This window comes from Ziziphus jujuba, chromosome 11, assembly GCF_031755915.1.
Source record: "Ziziphus jujuba cultivar Dongzao chromosome 11, ASM3175591v1".
Lineage (NCBI taxonomy): Eukaryota > Viridiplantae > Streptophyta > Magnoliopsida > Rosales > Rhamnaceae > Ziziphus > Ziziphus jujuba.
The window spans coordinates 146,429-169,284 of NC_083389.1; the positions used below are offsets into that span (position 1 = coordinate 146,429).

Sequence of the window (22,856 nt, forward strand, 5' to 3'; positions counted from 1 at the left end):
CCATCGTAACCGCTCAATCTTTTCACCAGTGCACTAATTTGATTTTAGTCAACTTGAATGCCTCAAACTTTCTCCTTTGGCATTCACAAATCATTCCATTAGTGAGAAGTCTTGGAATATATCATCATGTCATTAACGGTGAACCACCATATGAACTTTTACATGATGAAAAGGAATTCCTTACTATAAATCCAAACCATAATGCATGGATTAGTAATGATGGGTTGTTGACAACTGGGCTGCTTTGTATCATGTTTAATGAAATTCCAAGTTTGAATGTAGGTATCGATAGTGCATTTTTACTATAGAAATCCTTAGAAGACCAGTTGTTGCCATCAACAAAATAACAAGAACATGTTCTTAAGGACAGACTTGCTTCACTTAAGAAAGAAGGTCTCTCAATGGATGAATACTTGAGAAAATTCAAACAAGTGTATGACAATCTTGCTACCAATACTGCTCCAGTTTCAAACGTAGATAAGGTATTTTCATTTGCTCGAGGGCTTGTCGTAATTATAAGGATTTTAGAGTTGCCATACTAGCATAACCACCTTGCACGTTGTTCAATTAGTCCATTTTTGCGTTACAAAGTCATAGCCACATGTTGCAAATTGAAGATGAAGAACATGACGATAATCAAACTTATTTTGGACTACATGGGCATGGAAGAAGTTGTAGAGCTCGTGGTGGTGGCTATTTCAATTCAAAAGGAAAAGGCTTTACACTAGTAGGGAATTCCAATGAAACCAAGAAAATAGAAATCAAAACCAATGCTGAAGGAAATTTTGGACAAAATAGTATAGGTAAAATTATTTGTCAAATATCACTACAAAAATTATGGGCAATGACTATAAAAATCCTAGTGACAAAAGAAAATTTATCACTTTATATAGGCAATTAGTGACAAAAATTTTATTTGTCATGTTTAGTGATCGGGTCATTTAATTAGTGATAAATTCTTACTTTGTCACCTACTTTTGTAACTAATTGCCCTTTAAAGTTTGGAGACAAAATTGTTTTGAATAAATTTGATGTTAGTAGTGACAAAATTTTATATTTGTAACTAATTTAAAATATTAGGTATCACAGATAACTTTAGATACTACTGTGACAAATAAAAACCAGTCAGTTTATATAGGCGATTAATGAAAAAAATTTTCTTTGTCACATTTAATGATTGGATCATTTAATTAGTGATAAATTCTTAAATTGTCATCTACATTTGTAACTATTGCCCTTTGAAGGCAATATTTTTTTGAATTTATTTGATGTTAATGGTGACAAATGTTTTACATTTGTAACTAATTTTACTAAGATAATGCTGACAAAGATATTGGATGTCATAGATAACTTTAGATACTACTATGACAAATGAAAACTTGTTAGTTTATATAAGTGATTAGTCGGAAAAATTCCCGTTATTACATTTAATGATTGGGTCATTTAATTAGTAATAAATTCTTACTTTGTCACCTATATTCGTAACTAATTGCTCTTTGGAGGGAAATTTTTTTTAATTTAGTTTATGACAATGGTGACAAATATGTTTTGTAACTAATTTAAATATAAATATAAAATAAAGGATACCTCTCTCGATGAAGCTTTCTTCTTCTCCAACTAGAAGCCTCGATGCTTTACAAAACCCATGTAGGCCGGACTTCCATTGGAAAAATCGCTCCAATCTTGATGCCAATTGACCACACCACCATCTCAGCCACCAAGCCCAGTCTACCAGTGACTAAACCACGGTGAGAATACTCTAAATGACTACCTGATGCATTGGGGAAGAGCTGAACACAAGCCATCACTATTTTAGTTTGATAACTGGAAATCAGTGGTTCTAAAATCTTAGGGCTTACATTTTATACCATTATTGGACTATTGAGCTCAAATTGAAGCTTAGATTAGCTCGAAATTAGCTCATTTACAAAGTATGAAGGAATCCACTTTGACAGCAAATTTAAAGCATAGTCTATGGTCACCGATAGCCATTGTTGAGCAAATAAAGCTCATAGACTTGTTACTCCCTTCACAAGCTTCACTTTGGTATATAGTTTGTCCATTATTGTTGGTGATTTAAGATTTTGCCTTTTTGGAACTATGATTTTTCTTAGAATTAGAATGGAAGTTTCATTCAAGGATACTGCCAACTATATATGATAGTATTCAATGCATGATATTGTATGGTTTTGTTATTGGTTTTCTCCAAGCTCAATTCATTTCTTTACCATGACTATATATACATATGTTGTTAGTTCTAGATGTAATTGACCAGATGCAATTGAGTATGTTTAGCTCAATGATTCTGAGGAACATGGTGAAGAAACATCATTAATGAAGAAGGTCAATTATATATGCTCTATGTATTTCATTCATTTTTTTTTATTATTATTTAGGATCTTTGGAGATGATTGCTGCTCTAAAAGATGGAGATGTACATTAGTTAGATGGTATAGGCAACAATCATGTTTGTGTTCCCTCCCTTAGAAATAGAGAGTGTTTTTCATAATTTTTTCCCTTTTAGTGTAAGCTTATTGTATTTGGTACACCTTGCATAGTATATATATATATATTCAAGCGCATATATAGTAATATGAGCTGTAACTTTCACACTTTATCATTAATAGCTAAATATAATTATTCCTTTGGAAAAGGTAAAGGACCAATGGAATGGGGTCAGATTGACCCACATCGAAGAAGAGGTGGGAATGCTTGGCTGGTAAAAGATTGCCAACTTATACGGACTTAAGAAGTCTTAAGCTTGTTCTTTTCTCCTTGCTAATTAAATTAGATTTCTATTGAATGATTCTTTTTTTTTTTTTTAATAATATAGGATCCTTGGAGAATATATTGATGAACTGCATTGGAAGATGGAGATTGTAAAGATTTAATGGGTATAGGCAACCATCTTGTATATATATATGTTTTCGTTTATGTTTTTCTTTTAATGTAATCTTATTGTATTTGGTACACATTATATTAGTATTAGTTGGTGTTTAATGAATTTTGTAGTATAAGATAAACATTCAATAAAGCATTATTCTTTTATGTTAACTGCATTTCAGAGGTGTTATTTTATATCTGTAAATGATAATTAATGATATTATAATTAATTAGTAAGATCTAATAAAAAACAGTTTTTCAAATAAAATTTGTAATTGATATATTATTTTTAGTTACAAAACTGTTGTCACCAAATAAAAAAGGTAGTTTCAGTGAAAAATTGAATAACTTAACCATGGTTTATGTCATATCATAACAAGTCGGTGATAAAAAGTTGTTTACTTATCATTGGAAAGGCTCAATGACAAATCAAATGTGTCACTGACGTTTTAAGTTACAAATTAGATGTGCCACTGATGGTTTAATTGATAAATAATATTTTTTCACCTAACTATATGTATTGTTATTGATGGATAAGTTTTTCCAATTCTTACAACTGTATTGGTAATAAAATGTGTACATACAATGACAAAAAGAGGAAGGTTAAATGACAAAAACTGATGTGACGGTAAAGCTCCAATCTATGTCAAAGATATTTGTTGTCATAATTACATGCTCTTTTGATGATAAATTACATAGTTTACCATTAAATTGCTTTGTGACTGGTCTATCACAGCAAACACAAGACAATCTAGTTTTGCCACCTAAATGTGATAAGGTGACAAAAATGGCCCTTACGTGACAAATTAGTTGTGTAGTTGTTGCCCAAATTTTTTGTAGTGTATGTGATAAACTTAATCATAGTGACATAGATTGCTAGCATAGGTTTGATAATTCATATATCAAGGATAACATCCCAAAAGCGCTAGCAACACTCAACGTTGCAAACAACTCCAATCCACTTCTATGTAGATTCAGTGCCACTGCACACATGACAAATGACAATGGTAAAATAAGTAATTCTTATCCTGATAAAGGTAGTGATAGTATATATTTCGGCAAAGGGAATAGCCTTGCAATATCTCACATTGGTAATGCTAAACTACAAACTAAAAATGGATGTTTAGATCTTCAAAATGTTCTTGTAGTTCCATAATTGAAAAAGATCCTCGTATCAATAGTCAACTAATAACAGATAATGATTGTATTTTTGAATTCTCATCCAATGGTTTTATGATAAAGGACTGCAATCAAAGAATCATAGCAATAGGGTATAAGAAGGGAAAGTTGTACGTTCTGAATGAAGGAAAGCATCATGCTTTAAGTGTAACAAAGCCCTCGACAGATCTTTGGCACCAGCGCTTAGGACATCCCAGTTTAAGGGCTTTAAAGAGTTTACATTTCAATAACATTATTGATGTTTTCAGCTGGATAAATAAGCTTAGTGTTATTGCTAGTTGTTAATTAGGGAAAAGCTGCAAACTTCCTTTTTCTTTATCTAATAAAATTTTATTGTTTCTTTTAGAAAAGATCCATTGTGATATTTCGGAGCCCCAATATTTTCCACATAAAAATACCATTTCTATGTTGCTTTCATTGATGATTATTCTAGGTACATTTGGTTATTTCCTTTGCGTAAAGAATTAGAATGTTTTGAATGTTTCCTTAAATTTTAAAGAATAGAAGAGAACCAATTTGACAGGTGAATTAAAATTCTTCAAAGTGATGGAGGAGGTAAGTTTATATCTTCAGCTTTCAAGGAACACTTAGGTAAGCATGGAATTGTTCATCAAATGTCATGTCCAGGAACCTCAGAACAAAATGGGGTTGCTGAAAGGAAACATAGGCATGTGGTGGAAATGGGTTTAACTATGATGCTCCATGCCAATGTACCCATGAAATTATGGGTGGAAGCTTTCTTAACTACAAACTTTTCTTATTAACAGATTACACTCATTTGTTTTAAAATTTGAAACCCCATATTTTCTTCTACTTAAAAGGCATTAAGATATCAAAGTTTGGAATTATGCAATAAATAAATTTTCAAAGGAAACTCTTCCTTGCATCTTCATTGGATATAGCTCCTAACATAAAGGATTCTGCAATTTTCGTCCAACAACCGATCGGGTCTGCATCAACAGGCATGTTGTTTTTGATGAACAACGTTTTCCATATGTATCTACCAATATTAACTCACAAAAACATCTTGACACTACTAGAAATGCATTGATAAATGACACAATTAATGTGTTGCACAAAATAAAGACCGATGTATTATGTGGCGTCGCCTAATGTCCTGTTGCTAAATCCATAAGACAACATGTGATACATTAATAGTGCCGCCTTAGCTTAAAAAAAGGCCGACAATGTAAAACAATGTGTTGCTAAATGTTCAAAGAAAATGCAATGCTACCAAAATGAGTCACCTATTTGCATTTTTAGCGATGCATTTAAAAGAGTGTCAAATTTAGTAGATGACTTTTAATGATACATTTAACAAATGCATTAGATTTTATATTCGCCTTTTAGCGATGTTTTTAAAAAATGCGTTAGATTTGATGTTCCACTTTTAGCGATGGATTTCTATAAAGTGTCAGCCTTTATCTTGAACATGTAGCGACATTGTACGAAAGAGTCGCTAAAAGATGTCGCTAAAAAATCTTTTAGCGACTGTTTTTTAAAGCGTTGCTAAATATTTTTTTTTAAGGTGTCGCTAAAAAAGCCAATGAAAGGAGACTCTTCGGAAAACGTCGCTAAAGATGGAAAAATAATGTCGCCCAATATGTTAGGCGACATTGTTTTTTTTAATGCATGGCCCTTTTTTTTTAATTTGCTTATTTTTAATTTTGTGAAAATTGATTAAAATAGTAAAAATATTAAAATAATTAAAGTACAAAAAAACTAAAATTAGCTTCATCCAAAATAATTAGAATACAAAAATTTAAAATAAATATTTCCATAACAAAATAATTAATTTTTTTTTATCTTTAATTAGTTTTTTTGATTACTCAACTATAAATTAAAAAAAATAGCATATTTTCACAATTAAAAAAAATTACTAAAAACAACTTTCAAATTAAAAAAAAGTTAAAAATTGGTTCGGTGAAAAGGCGCCTTGTTTGTTAAAAAAGGGGTCGCCTATTGCTATATTTGGCGACCATTTTCTAAAAAAGCATCACCCATTTTATATTAAACATCCTCCAAAATTTGCAAGTCTCTTAAAGTAAATTGTATTTTTGTAGTTTAAAAGAATGCATCGCCTAAAACTATATTTGTTATTTATTGTTGCATTATTACATCCAAGTCATTTGGTCTGGTGGTGTGGTAATTCCTTAACAGTGTAAGAGGTTTTGGGTTCAATACTTGGCATGGCGCTATCTGATTTTATTTGTTTTATGGGTTTGTACACAAGTAAATAAAAAAATTAAAAGAAAGAAAAGGGGATGATGCATCGCCTTTTCCACTATTTAGCAACTTTTTATTAAAATAATTCGTCGCCTAAAACTATATTAGCTATTTCTTATTGCATTATTACATCAAAGTCATTTGGTCTGGTGGTGTGGTGATTTCTTGAGAGTGTAAGAGGTTCTTGGTTCAACTCTTGCATGGCCTTATCTGATTCTATTTTTTTTATGGGTTTGTACACATTTAAATAAAAAAATTGAAAAAAAAAACGAAAAAGCTATGTATTTGTTCAAAAATGTGTCGTCTATTTCTTTATTTGGCAACTCTTTTTTAAAAAAATATGTCGCCTAAAACTATATTAGCAATTTCTTATTGTATTTTTACATCTTTGTCATTTGGTTTGGTGGTGTGGTGATTCCTTAAGAGTTTAAGAGGTTCTAGGTTCAACTATTGGCATTGCCCTATCTGATTTTTTTTTTTTTATGGGTTTGTAAACGTGTAAAAAAGAAAAGGTTGAAAAAAAAAAAAGAAAAGGCGATGCATTTATTGAAAAATGCGTCGCGCTTTCCTCTATTTGACGATTCTTTTTTTAAAAAATGCATCGCCTAAAACTACATTAGCTATTTCATGTTGCATTATTACATCTAAGTGATTTGGTCTCGTGGTGTGGTGATTCTTTAAGAGTGTAAGAGGTTTTGGGTTCAATTCTTGGAATGGCCATATTCGATATATATATATATATATATTTTTAATGGGTTTGTACATGTGTCAATCAAAAAAAATAAAAAAAAAAGAAACAAATGCGTTGCCTTTTCCTCTATTTGGTGACTCTTTTTCAAAATAGTGAATCAGCTAAAACTATATTAGCTATTTCTTGTTGTATTACTACATCAAAGTCATTCGGTATGCATCGCCCTTTCCTCTACTTGGCAACTATTTTTTAAAACAATGCATCGCCTAAGCTATATTAGCTATTTCTTGTCATATTATTACAGTTAAGCGATTTGGTCTGGTGGTGTGGTGATTCCCTGAGATTGTAAGAGGTTTTGGGTTTAATTCTTGGAATGGCCCTACCTGATTTTACTTTCTTAATGGATTTGTACATGCGTAAATAAAAAAAATTGAAAAAAAAAAAGAAAAGGTGATGCATTTGTGCAATAAATGCATCGCCTAAAACAATATTACCTATTTCCTATTGCATTATTACATCCAAGTCATTTGATCTGGTGGTGTGGTGATTCCTTGAGAGTGTAAGAGGTTCCTAGCTCAATTCTTTGATGGCCTTATCTGATTTTATTTTTTTTATGGGTTTGTACACGTGTAAATAAAAAAATTGAAAAAAAAAAGAAAAGGCGAGGCATTTCATAAAAAATGTGTCATCTATTTCTTTATTTGGCAACTCTTTTTTCAAAAAAATGCATTGCCTAAAACTATATTAGCTATTTCTTATTGTATTTTAACATCCTAGTGATTTGGCCTCATGGTGTGGTGATTCTTTGAGAGTGTAAGAGGTTATAGGTTCAATTCTTGGCATGGCCATATCTGATATATATATATATTTAATGTGTTTGTACACGTGTTAATAAAAAAAAATTTTAAAAAAAGAAACAGATGTGTTGCCTTTTCCTTTATTTGGTAACTCTTTTTTAAAACAATGCATTGCCTAAAACTATATTAGTTATTTATTGTTGTATTATTACATCTAAGTCATTTGGTATGCGTCGCCTTTTCCTCTACTTGTCGACTCTTTTTTAAAAGAATGCATTGCCTTATACTATATTAGCTATTTCTTGTTATATTATTATATCTAAGTCATTTGGTTTGGTGGTGTGGTGATTCCTTGAGAGTGTGAGGTTTTGGGTTTCATTCTTGGCATGTACCTATCTGATTTTATTTTTTTAATGGATTTGTACATGTGTAAATAAAAAAAAAGAAAAAAAAAAAAGAAACGGCGATGCATTTGTTGAAAAATGCGTCGCCCTTTCCTCTAAATAGTATTTCTTTTCAACTTCAAATAATCTATGAAAACATTTAAGCAATATAACTGGGGTGGTTGTTCAATTATTTTGTTTTTCATGTACAGTTTATTTCTATTTAAACTTGCAAATCTCTTAAATTGTATTTTTATTTTTTATTTTTAAAAGGGAATAGACGGCGCAATTACTTTGTTTAGCATCACCTATTCTTTGTTTTTTAAAGGAACAGGCGATGCAACAACTTCTTTTCGTGTCGCCTGTTTGTTTTTCTTATTTCATTAAATAATTTTTTTTTCCAAGTACATATTATTTTCTGTTTAAACTTGCAAATCTCTTAAATAGTATTTTCATTTTTTTTTCTTTAAAAAGGATATTTTTTCAACTTCAAATGAGCAATAAAAATATTTAAGCAATATAACCAGCTTATTAATTTTCTTAACATTTTAAGTAATATTTTAAATGTTTATTTGAAGATGAACAATCACAAAAAAAAAAAGAAAAAGACACATAAAACAGGCGATGCATTTTTAAGGTAATGCGTCGTTTGTTTTCTTTTGTAAAAAGAAAATGAAAAAAGAAAGAGACTTGCAAATGTATAAGCAAATAAACTTGACTTGAAAAACAAAGATATTAAACAACCACCTTAGTATTTTTCCTTCACATTTTTAAGAAATATCTTTAGTGTTTATTTGTTGATGAACAATAAAGAACTAATTAAAAAGCCAAAAAAAAATTATGATTGGAGGTACAGGCGACGCGGTTATATGTGAATGTGTTGCCTATTACCTTAATTTTAAAAAATTATTTTTAATAGACATGCAAATTTTAATAGCGAATATGCTGTACTTGAAACAAAAAAAATAATTTCGAGGCAATGTTTACCATTTTTTGATTTGCAATTTCCACTTAACTTATTTTTGCAATAATAACTAATTTGTTTGTTAAATTAAGGAGTTTCAAATTTTTTTTTTCATATAAAATATTAAGTGACGCATTTTCTATTATAAACGTCACCTATTTTCATCTGTTTTTTTAGTATTCATATAATTAAAGTTTGTGATTATGTAAACGTAGATAAGTGGTTGGTTAATTATTTTGCATAAGTTGTGATCTAATTACTATTTTGTGGGTGATTTAATTAGAACTTTGAGTTAATTCTTTGAGTGAAAAAAGTAAAGAGTGTGTGAGTGTAAAAGAGGGTAAAAGCCAAAACTAGTGTGAACACACGGTGTCAAGACCTTGATTGAGTGAAACACGTGAGGGAGTGATTTTTGGTGAGAATTTATTTTATTTTGCATTGTTTATACTAACATGGCATTCAATTTTAAGAAGAGGAGATCCACCACTAAGAATTAATGAAGAAGAATCCATCGGATTCCATGGTAATTCCCGAGCTACAGGGAGTGGTGGCCAAACAGACATGAGAGCTGTTTTGTAGCAACTACAACAGATGAATGCTCAATTTGACCACATAAATCAAAGGATTGATAGAATAGAAATCTTTCATGGTGGACCAAATTTGAGGCAAGAGTTCCATGGGGGTCGAGGTCGAGGTTGAGGAGGCCGTGGACGACCTAGAGAGCAGTTTGAAGAGGAAAATTTTGGAGATGATTTCAAAGAAGGAATGGATGCAGCGCTTGCTGTCCAAAAGTGGCTAGGCCATGGTAGGCATAGGAGAGAGGAGGTAGATGATGATCTTGGCAACATCAAGTTAAACATACCACCTTTCATGGGAAAAAGTGACCCGGAGGCATACCTGGAATGGGAGGAGCGAATGGAGATGATATTTTATTGTCCCAACTATTCGAAGGCCAAGAAAGTTAAATTGGCAGCAATGGAGCTTGGACATTATGCACTCCAATGGTGGACTAATGAGCAAAACACCCGAAGGAAAGTAGGTGACGAATTGATTACTACATGGCGACAAATGAAAGGTGCCATGAGGAAGCAATTTGTTCCATCACACTATCATAGGCTACTGCATCAAAGTCTTCAATATTTATCTCAAGGAAGTATGTCCGTGGAGGATTATTACAAGGAGATGGAGATGCTTATGGTGAGGTTAAGCATGAATGAAGATAGAGAAGCAAGCATGGCAAGGTTTCTTGGTGGATTGAATCGTGAGATAGCCAATCAACTAGAATTGCAACAATATGTTGAATTGGAGGAGATATTGCATTTGTTTATTAAATTAGAGCATCAATTCAAGAGGAGTGGTGTAGGCTCATGGTTTGGAGAAGTAATCACATCTTTGAAGCAAGACAAAAACCAAAACTAGGTGAAGAAAGCTCCATTCGACCAAAAAGGGAGTCCAAAGCCGAATCTGTCCATGCACGTAAACATGAGGTAAAATCTATTCCTAAACCTTCAAGATCTAGAGAAATTATTTATTTTAAGTGCCAGGGACAAGGACACATCGCTAGCTAATGCCCAAATAGAAGGATCATGGTGTTGAAAGGCAATGGTAAGCTAGAATCAGAAAGTGAGGAAAGTGAAGATGAAGCCGAGCAAGAGGAGGAGAACTAAGAGGATGAGGCCGAAACTTTGAATGCATCCAATGCTGAATTAAACTTGGTTTCTAGAAGAGTACTTGCTGTATACAAGGATGAGGACAATGTTCAAAGGGAAAACATCTTCCACACCCGATGTGAAATCTAAGGTAAAATTTGTAGTATGATTATTGATAGTGGAAGTTATCCAAATGTAATTAGTAATCTTGTAGTTGAGAAATTAGGCTTAACCACTATTAAACATCCATAACCTTATAGATTACAATGGCGTAATGATAGTGGTGAAATAAAAGTGCATAAACAAGCCAAGGTAGAATTTAACATAAATAAATATGTGGATGTTGTTTTGTGTGATGTTGTGCCTATGCATGCCGAACATATTCTATTAGGCAGACCATGGCAATTTGATCAAGATGCTACTCTTTTTGGTCGAGAGAATTGTATTGTTTTTAGATTCAAAGGCAAAAAGGTCAAGCTGGAGCCATTAACTCCAAAGGAATTATATAGAGACCAATTACAAATCCAACAAAGGAGGGAGGCCAAAACACTCAAGAAGAAGGTTAGTATGGCACTAACAGCTTCACCATCCATCCAAGAAGGTAAGTCCGAGCTTGCTGTCCAAGGTAAGTATTTTCAAACAAAAATTGAGTGGAGAAACCATGAGAAGGCCAAAAGTATGGAGAGAATAATGGAGAAACCTGAGAGAAATGGTGAGAAAACCGAGAGGGAGGAAAAATATGTGGTGGCCGAGAGAGAGAAAGGAAAAGAAAGAAAAGAGAGAAAGAATAAAAAAATTTATTTGAGTTTTGGGGATGTCCGTTTGCTCACCACTCCCCGTAGCTCGGAAATCACCTTTAAATCCTACGGACTCCTCTTCATTAATTCTCAAACATGAATCTCCTCTTCTCACCCTTGAATCTGCCATGCTAGTATGAATAATACAAAAATAAAATAAATTCTCACCAGATTCACTCCCTCACGTGTTTCACTCAATATAAGAACTTGACACTCGTGTTTGCACACTGATTTTGGCTTTTAACCCTCTTTTATGCTCACACTCTCTTGCCTTTTTCCTCTCAATGAATTATCTAGAAGTTCTAATTAAAACACCCAAAAAATAGCAATTAGATCGCAAGTATGTTTGAATTAAACGTATCAACAAAACAGTAGCCAAAAAAAAAAATGCAATACCGAAGGAATTTAACAAAACCTAATTTTCGGCTTTTCTAGGTAAAATAAAGCAAATTAATGTGAAAACTTTAGAATTTTGAAGAACTGGACCAGATGGTAATAGATTATGAGTTCAAGAATAAAATTCTAGAAAAAGAAATTCTAATACGAACAAGAATCAATGAGAACAATAATATAGAAAAGTGTTGGTTTTTGTTCTTGTAATTCAAGTTTTGTATCGAATCCTTTAACTAATTTTAATTCAAATAATTTAGCACGTAAACTCAAATATCTATTAGAAAAAAATAACTCTCCAGAAACTCCAAATATGGAATAAATAATAAGCAAAGCAGCAGTTACAAAAAATTTCCAGCAACAAACTTCAACACCAATTTTCAATAAACCGATATATATATATTTTATATTCGGCTTTCTTCTTCTTTTTTTTTTCACTCAATGAATATCAAACACTACTGCAGTAGCAAGAATAAACAACAACTTTGCAATTCCAACTCCAAAAATTCACCAAACCCGTGACCTCCAAATAAACACAAATGTGCAGTTTTTTTTTTTTTTTTTTTTTTTGAATCGATGAATGCAAATATTTGAGACTAAAAAAGCAAAGAAAAATAAAAAATAACCAAACTAAAAGAACAATGATGAAAGACAACCAACAAACTAGGAAACAAAAAATACTGTAAAACTAGGGAATCCTAATTCAACTAGAAATGAAATTTTATTTTTTTTTTTAAATGCAGAACGTGTATGGGATGGATACAACCTGAACCTAATGCTAAAATTGCAGAAAACACAAAAACAAACAAAGCAAATAAAGATAGATCAAACATGAACAAAATTTGGCTCTGATACAAAATGATACGAACCTAGGATGACCTACTCCTAAACCCGTATTATATTAGCCCGGATCTAATTATGTTCAAGTTCTAATGGTCACTGTAACCCCTAACCAACCTATTATTAGAAACCTTGGTATATAATGAAGACACCACAATAGGTGATGGATGTCCTATTGATAAGTCAAACTAAAACACTCATTCACTAATGGTGTTTTAGCTGTTCAAAGAGAACAAAGAGAATTCACTCTCACAATTAAGTTTTTGTATGAATAATGTACTGATTATTTTGAATAAAATAAGCCTTTAAATAAGCTGCAAAAGTCACACAATAAACCCTAGAAGACATAAGGAAAACCGGCCATACAGTAACCTTTCCTAAAGTGGCCGAATTTCCTACTTTCCTAAATCTAAATTTTACTTAATTAATTGCTTTATTTTGGATTACGAAATAATTAATTTACAATGAAAATAATAAAATAAAAACTTTCCTAAACTTATTTTTCCAGAAAATAAATGAATAAAAACTAAAAATTAATGGAAGTTTCCTAAAACAAAAAGTAAAAACAAATTAGGAAACTAAAATACTAGCCTTTTGACTAAGTTGACTTTGACCAATTTGAACTTCGAATCAGCTTCAACATGCTTTGTAGGATGCCAACTGAGCTGAATATGAAGTCCCACACGTTGCCCTTGCTTGTAAGAAAGAGAAAAAGCCAACTCAGCACAATACAGTAAAGCAAGTACAAAATACAGCAAAACCCGGCAAATCTTGGACCCCATGCCCACACCACCTGTTTCTTTGCCTTTGAAGCTGCCTTGACATGATTTCATGACTTAGAAGACTTATGAATTGAATCCATAAATTTTTGGAACCATTTCATGCTGTCCGGTCTCCATTTGTACACCAAAATCGCTACCCGGGTCCATACCGGCTTTCACCACTTGGATGCTTAGAATAGGCTTTGTATCTTCAAGTATGGACAAACTCTATTGAGAATTAATTACCTTCTATATGAATTCTCCTAGGTTGTCCTTAAATCTCTTAATTTGAGCTCTTGTGATTGGCATGGTCTTTATCTGTGTCGGGTCAGCACCCCAGCGGGTTATCGGTTGAGCGGGCTTGGACGGAATCACATCAAATTCATTCTCAAGAGGGCTTGTCCATACCCAAAGATCCGAGACCTATTTTGAACATACAAGTGGTGGAAGCCGATACAGGCCCGGGTAGCAATTTTGGTGCATTTATGGAGTCCGACAGCATGAAATGGTTCCAATGCTTCATGGATTCAATACATATGTCTAAGCTATCATGGAATCAAGTCATATGGAAGCTGATTTAGAGCTTAAATTCGTCAAAAATTGGTGAAAGTCAACTTAGTCAAAAAGATAGTAATTTAGTTTCGTAATTTGATTTATACTTTTTGTTTTAGGAAATTACCTTTACTTTTGGTTTTTATCTATTTATTTGCTTGACAAATAAGTTTAGGAAAGTTATTATTTTATTATTTTCATTGTAAATTAATTAATTCCTAATTCAAAATAAAGGAATTAATTAATCAAAATTAGATTAGGAAATGAGACAAAATTCTGTCACATTAGGAAACAACAAGCATAATTGATTTCCCCTTTAGTTTTAGGGTTTTATTTTGTTTAGTGAGTGAGTGTTTTAATTTGACTTGTTAATAGGAAATCCATCACGTATTATGGCATCTTCATTGTATACCAAGATTTTTAATCATAGGTTAGTTAGGGGTCAAGGTGACCATTAGAACTTCAACATATTTAGATTTGGGCTAATATAATACGGGATTAGGTGCAGGTCGTCCTAGGTTTGTATCATTTGGTATTCGAGCTGAATTTTGTTCAGGTTTGACCTATCTTTATTTGCTTTATTTGTTTTTGTGTTAAGATGAAATTTTACCATTAGGTTAAGGTAGTTTCTATCATCATACATGTTCTGCATCTTAAAAAAAAAAAAAAAAAACATATTTGTTGATAAGTTTAATTAAAACATATTTGTGATCTAATTGTTGTTTCGTAGGTGTTTTGATTAGAACTTCGAGATAATTCTTTGAGTAGAAAAAAGCAAGAGTGTGTTAGCTTAAAAGAGGGTAAAAGCCGAAACTAGTATAATAATACGAGTGTCGAGACCTTGATCGAGTGAAACATGTGAGGGAGTGATTTTTGGTAAGAATTTATTTTATTTTGCATTATTTATACTAACATGGCAAATTGAAGGTTGAGGAGAGGAGGTCCACCACTAAGAATTAATGAAGAAGAATTTGTAGGATTCCATGGTGATTCTCGAGCTACAAGGAGTGGCGATCAAACGGACATGAGGGCTGTCTTGGAACAATTGCAGCAGATGAATGCTCAATTTGGCCACATAAATTGATGGATGGACATAACAGAAACATCTCATGATGGAACAAATTGGAGGCAAGAGTTCCATGAAGGTTGACATCGAGGTCGAAGAGGCCGTGGACGACCTAGAGAGGAGTTTGAAGAGGAAAATTTTGAGATGATTTCGAGGAAGGAATGGATGAAACACTTACTGTCTAAGAGAGGCTAGGTCATGGGAGGCACAGGGTGAGGAGGTAGATGATGATCTTGGCAATATCAAGGTAAACATACCACTTTCATGGGGAAGAGTGATCCGGAGGCTTACTTGGAATGGGAGGAGCGAATAGCGATGATATTTGATTGTCACAACTATTTGGAGGCCAAGAAAGTTAAATTGGAAGCAATGGAGTTTGGACATTACGCACTCCAATGGTGGACTAATGAGCAAAACACCTAAAGGAATGTAGGTGACGAAGTGATCACTAAATGGCAACAAATGAAAGGACGCATGAGGAAGCGATTTGTACCATCACACTATCATAGGTTGCTGCATCAAAGGCTCTAATCTTTATCTCAAGGAAGTAGGCCCATGGAGGATTATGACAAGGAGATGGAGATGCTTATGATGAGGTTAAGCATGAATGAAGATAGAGAAGCAACCATGGCAAGGTGCCTTGGTAGTTTGAATCATGAAATAGCCAATCAACTATAATTGCAACAATATTTAGAATTGAAGAAGATGTTGCATGTGGCTATTAAATTAGAGCATCAATCCAAGAGAAGGGGTGTAAGCTCACGGTTTGGGGGTGTTTCCAATAGCAGAAGTTCAATTCTAAGTGGCTGGAGAAACAATCCTACCTATGAAAACAAGCCAAAGCCGAAGGTGGGAGAAGAAAGCACCAATCGGCCAGAAAGGGAGCCTAAACCCGAATATGTCCAACCACCAAAGAATGAGGTAAAATCGGATCCTAAACCTTCAAAATCTACAGAAATTGTTTGTCTTAAGTGCAGGGACGGGGAAACATCCTTAGTCAATTCCCAAATAGAAGGATCATGGTGTTAAAGGGTAACGGTGAGCCAAAACCTTGCATGCCTCCAATGCTAAATTAAACTTGGTTTCTATGAGAGTGCTGGCTGTTTACAAGGATAAGGATCAAGTTCAAAGAGAAAATATTTTCCACACTTTATGTGAAATCAAAGGTAAGATTTGTAGTATGGCTGTTGATAGTGAAAGTTGTACAAATGTAATTAGTAATATTATGGTTGATAAATTAGGCTTAACAACTATTAAACATCCAGAACCATATAGATTACACTGGCTTAATGATAGTGGTGAGATGAAAATCAATAAATAAGCCAAGGTAAAATTTAGCATAGATAAATATATGGATATTGTTTTGTGTGATGTGGTGCCTATGCATGCCGGACATATTCTATTAGGTAGACCATGGAAATTTGATAAAAATGCTACTCATTATGGTTGAGAGAATTGTATTTTTTTTAGATTTAAAGGTAAGAAGGTCAAGCTAGAACCATTTACTCCCAAGGAAGTGTATAGAGACCAATTATAAATATAGTAAAGGAGGGAGGCCGAAAAACATTAAGAGAAAGCTAGTATGGCACCAACGGCTTCACATCCATCCAAAAAGGCAAGTCTGAGCTTGCTGTCCAGGGTAAGCATTCTAAAACACAAATTGAGTGGAAAAATCATGAACAAGCCAAAAGTGGACAGAGGAAAATAGAGGAAGCTGAGAGACAAGGTGAGAAACACGAAAGAGAGAAAGGAAAAATGCAAATTTTGATCTTAGTTTTGGGAATTTTAATAAAGCCATCTTGAGTAAAAAACCATTGATGTTCCTAAATTATAAAGATGCTTATTTAAAAATGCTTTCGATGTATAGAACTTTATCTGCCTTGTTGAGAACTCTACTTTGTGGAAATTTGAAAATTAGGAAGAGATTCGTTGCTAACTTTAAAAAGTGTAATTTTTACCATAATGAGCATGTATTTCAGGATTTTGTTATGATAGTATTTGACCCAGGAGATTTGGTTTGGTTGCACTTACGAAAAGAGAGGACCTTTTTGCCGCATGTGGATGGACCTTTTTGAGTTTTAGAGCAGATTAACGAGAATGCCTACAAACTTGATTTAATAGGTGATTACAATGTTAGGGCCACATTTAATGTTGTTGATTTATCTTCTTTTTCTGTAGGTAATGATTTTGATTTGAGGGCAAATCATTTTTAAGAGGAGGGGAATGATGCGGATCCGCCTGTGCCCGCACAACCGACAACCCGCTGGGGTGCTAACCCGATATGACTGAAGACTGGGCCAATCATTAGGGATCAAGTTAAGAGGTTTAGGGATAACCTTACTGCATTTATGATACGAACCTAGGACGACCTGCTCCTAAACCCATATTATATTAGCCCGGATCTCAATTAAGTTCAAGTCCTAATGGAATGGACCTCAACCCCTAACCAACCTGTGGTTAGAAACCCTGGTATAATGTAGACGCCACAATAGGGAATGGAAAATCTATTGATAAGGCAAGCTAAAACAACAAATTCTCTAATGGTGTTTTAGGTGTTCTCAGAGAACAAAGAAATAATTAATCTCACAAGTATTTTCTTTATCAAATCAAAGTTAATTCTTATTGATCACTAAGCCTTTAAATAGGCTTTCTAAAGACAACTTAAAAACCCTTGAACATAAAGAAAACTGGCAACTACACATAAAGAAACCTAGTTGGCCGAAACTATACTTCCTTTCCTAATCTAAGTTTGATTAATTAATTCCTTTATATTACATTAGGAATTAATTAATTTACAATGGAAAGAATAAAATAAAACCTTCCTAAAGTTATTTTTCCAGAAAATAAATAAATAAAAGCCAAAAAGTAATGGTAGTTTCCTAAAAGAAAAAGTAAAAACAAATTAGGAAACTAAAAATGCTAGCCTTTTGATCAAGTTGACTTTGATCAATCTTTGACCTCTTTGAGCTCCAAATCAGCTTCAATATGCTTTTGAGGATGCCAAATAAGCTGAATATGAAGTCCCACATGTTACCCATGCTTGGAAGAATAAGCAAAGACTAATACAGTAAAATACAGTAAAGCCAGCAAGCAATACAGCAAATTCGGCCAAATTGTTGATGTTGTCCATACAAGCCCTTTTTGATTGCATTTGAGGCTGATTTAACTTGACTCCATGACCTATTAGGCATATGTATTGAACCCATAAAGCATTGGAACCATTTCATGCTTCCCGGACTCAAAAAATGTACCAAAACCGTCATTCGGGTCCGTACTAGCCTCCAGTGCTTGTATCAGCAAAATAGGACTTGGTTCTTTGGTCATGATCATTCCTTCTTGATTATGATTTATCCTTTGAATAAGCACAGTAAGGTTATCCTTAAACTTCTTGGCTTGTGCTCTAGTGATTAGTCCCACCTTCATCCGTAATGGATCGGCACCCCAGCGGGTTGTCGGTTATACGGGTTCGGGCGGATTAGTATCAATTTATCTAGAGAGTAATTCATTATCAAGAGGACTTTTCCATACCCAAAGATCCAAGACTTGTTTTAAGCATACAAGTGGTGGAAGCCGATACAGACCCGGGTAGTGATTTTGGAGCATTTATGGAGTTCGGGGAGAATGAAATGGTTCCAATGCTTCATGGATTCAATAAATATGTCTAATAGGTCATGGAATCAAGTAAATTTAGCTTCAAAGGCATCCAAAAAAAGGGCTGTGCGCACAATATGGAAATTTGGCTGGTTTTGCTGTATTACCTGCTAGCTTTACTGTATTTTGCTGAGTTGGCTTTTTCTCTTTCCTCCAAGCAATGAACGTGTGGGACTTCATGAACAGCCTGTTTGGCATCCTACAAGGCATATGGAAGCTGATTTGGAGCTTAAATTCAGTCAACTTAGTCAAAAAGATAGTATTTGAGTTTCTTAATTTGATTTCTACTTTTTGTTTTAGGAAATTACCTATACTTATGGTTTTTATTTATTTATTTCTGGACAAATAAGTTTAGGAAAATTATTATTTTATTATTTTCATTGAAAATCAATTAATTCCTAATTCAAAATAAAAGAACTAATTAGTCAAAATTAAATTAGGAAATGAGAGAAAATTTGGTTACATTGGGAAACAATAAGCATGGCCAGTTTTCCCTTTAGTTTTTAGGGTTTTATTTTTTTTTTCTCTTAGCCTATAAAAGGGCTTTTTTTTTTAGGAAGAATACACCTTAATAATATTCATAATTTATTTTGTGAGATTGAATTTCTCTTTATTCTTTTGAACACCTAAAGCACCCTTAGTGAGCGAGTGTTTTAGTTTGACTTATCAATAGTAAATCCATCACCTATTGTGGCATCTTCATTATATACCAAGGTTTCTAATCACAGGTTGGTTAGGGGTCAAGTTGATTATTAGAACTTGAACATAATTAGATCTGAGCTAATATAATATGGGTTTAGGGGCAGGACATCCTAGGTTCGTATCAACTTCGAATCGGATCTGTTTCTCCTCAGCAAATAAGTACTTGGGCCAAAAAGATCCTACCTAATGGAGAGATAATTGGAGAGGTGACAAAACCCTACACTTTTCATTGCAAAACCAATAAATCGAAGAAAGATGGATTATTTTACGAATGAATTTTTGGGCCTATAAAAAGTGGGATTTGTGCTTGTGGAAATTATCGAGTAATCAGAGATGACAAAGTAGAACCGAAATTTTGTGAACAATGTGGAGTTGAATTTGTTGATTCTCGAATACAAAGATATCAAATGGGCTACATCAAACTGGCATGCCCAGTAACCCATGTGTGGTATCTGAAACATCTTCCTAGTTATATTTCGAATCTTTTAGATAAGCCTTTGAAAGAATTAGAAGGCCTAGTATATTGTGCTGTGTGATTTGGTCAAAATTATGATTTTACAAATTCAGAGTGAGAAACAATCATCCCATTCAATCGTATTAGGTTGCCTTAGGTCTGACATATTTTTTGGTAGGAGTAACATGAAGCTCATAATTATGGGTGTGTTCAATACTCCCAAGCAAAAAGAGAATTGGTCTATGGTCGATTCAGTAGCAAATAAACAGAAATTTTTACCTCGTGAAAAAAAAAGACTTCTTTTGTGGAATTAACCATTTCCTTTCTTTCTAAACGAAAGAAATTCTATCAAAATAAGCAAATATATCATGGTTGCAGGAATCTATCCATCACATATAGGCATTAAGGATATCATGAAATAACTGTCGAGGCAAAGTAGGGACCTAAAAAATTGAACAGAATGATACATAGACAAGTAAATACCTTATGAATTCTAAGGCCCTCCTTTACTATAATTAAAATTAAGGGGATTCATCATTCGAAGGGAAGTGGACTACTCAAGAATTTCACATTTCATTTATTTTTAGTATGCCATAATTAAATAAAGAATTCAATTTAGAAAATGTACTAAAATAAATAAATAAAATGAATAAATGAAATGTTGCTTGACCTTCTTTTGGAACTTGAGTAAGGAATAGATTTTTTGGGGTTTTTATAGAATTTGAAAGTGGAAATGAAATCCCTTTCTTTTCTTTATCTTTTTTGGTGCAACTACTTGAGCCGGATGAGAGGAAACGTTCACGTCCAATTTTGAGGGGGGGAGATTCGATAGGATCCTATTCAAATTTTTCTTATGCTAGGCCCATAACTAAAAAACCCGCTTTGTTACATTTATGAGGTTCATTCGAATATGAAATCCAATGTTGGAAATATAGCATCCCACTTTTTTTTACCTATCCAAGGCTTCGAGACATTTCGAAATCGAGAAATTTCTACTGGACCAAGTGCTATCCGAGAACAGTTAGCTAATCTGGATTTGCAAATTATTATAGATTATTCATTGGTAGAATGGAAAGAATTAGGGGAAGAAGGCCCCATAGGTAATGAATAGGAAGATCCAAAAGTTGGAAGAAGAAGGGATTTTTTTGTTAAACACATGGAATTAGTTAAGAATTTTATTCGAACGAATATAGAACCCGAGGGGATGGTTTTATGTCTATTACCGGTTCTTCCTTTCGAGTTGAGATCTATTATTCAGAGAGATGGGGGTAAACTAACGAGCTCGGATATTAATGAACTCTATAGAAAAGTTATCTATTAGAACAATACTTTTATCGATCTATTAACCATAAGTAGATCTACACCACGGGAATTAGTAATGTGTCAAGAGAAATTGGTACAAGAAGCTGTGAATACACTTTTTGATAATGTAATCCGCAGACAACCAGTGAGGGATGGTCATAATAAGGCTTACAAGTCATTTTTAGATGTAATTGAAGGCAAAGAAGGAAGATTTCGTGAGACTCTGCTTGGCAAACGTGTTGATTATTCAAGGCATTCTGTCATTGCCATAGGTCTTTCACTTTCATTACATCGACATGGGTTGCCTCACGAAATAGCAATAGAACTTTTTAAGATATTTGTAATTCATGGTTTAATTAGACAACAGTTGGCTTCGAACATAGGAGTTGCTAAGAGTAAAATTCAGAAAAAAGAGCCTGTTGTATGGGAAATAATTCACGAAGTTATGCAAGAGCATCCTGTATTGCTGAATAGGGCACCCACTCTGCATAGATTAAGCATACAAGCCTTCCAACCCATTTTAGTCAAAGGACATGCTATTTGTTTACATCCAATAGTTTGTAGGGGATTCAATGCAGACTTTGATGGGGATCAAATTGATGCAAACCCGCCCGAGCTCGCACCACCGACAACTCACTAGGATACTAATCCGGTACGGATGAAGACTGGACCGATCACTAGGGCTCAAGCTAAGAGGTTTAAGGACAATCTTGCTGCCTTTATCCAGAAAGTAATTCATTCTCAAAAGGGCTTGTCCATACCTGAAGATAAAAGACCTGTTTTAAGTATCCAAGTTGTGGAAGCTGATACATCAGATACCCATACATCGGACATTTCAAAAGCAGAAAAAGAAATAATAGTCACTTGGTCCCAAGCATCTACCATTATACCGACAATGATTGGGCATACTATTACTATCCATAATGGAAAGAAGGATTTGCCAATTTATATAACAGATTGTATGGTAGGACATAAATTGGGAGAATTTTCACCTACTCTAAGTTTCCAAGGACATGCAAAAATGATAATAGATCTCATCGTTAAAATTTTTTTAATAAATACAAAAAGTGAATATAGATACTTATTGTTCATTGGTGAAAGGTAAACCTTGTGAGAAAGAATAACAAGATGGACTGATATATAGAAGAACACGCTATAGGTGAATTTATAGATATGTCTGCTCACAAAGTGCAAAGAGTAATTGATCAGTTTCGTGGGCGTTCTTACGAAGAAACACTTCTGATACTTGAACTCATGCCCTATCGAGCATGTTCTCCCATTTTAAAATTGGTTTCTTCTGCAGCAGCAAATGCTAATCACAGTAGAGGTTTCACCAAAGCAGAGTTAAAAATTAGTAAAGCGGAAGTCAACGAAGGCATTACTATGAAAAAATTAAAACCTCGAGCTCGGGGACAAGGTTATCCAATAAAAAGACCCACTTGTCATATAACTATTGTACTAAAACATGTAGCTGTACATTATTATACAGACTATTTAAAGAACAAAATTGTCTTTGAAGAATTTTAAGGTTAAATGACAAATATTTTTTATAATAAAAAATACAAATAA

General features: G+C 33.4%; 1 pseudogene; it reads left to right on the top strand.

Moving 5' to 3' along the window:
* Positions 1 to 401: 401 nt before the first annotated feature.
* Positions 402 to 21,927, top strand: LOC132799875 (DNA-directed RNA polymerase subunit beta'-like; annotated as a pseudogene).
* Positions 21,928 to 22,856: the final 929 nt, after the last annotated feature.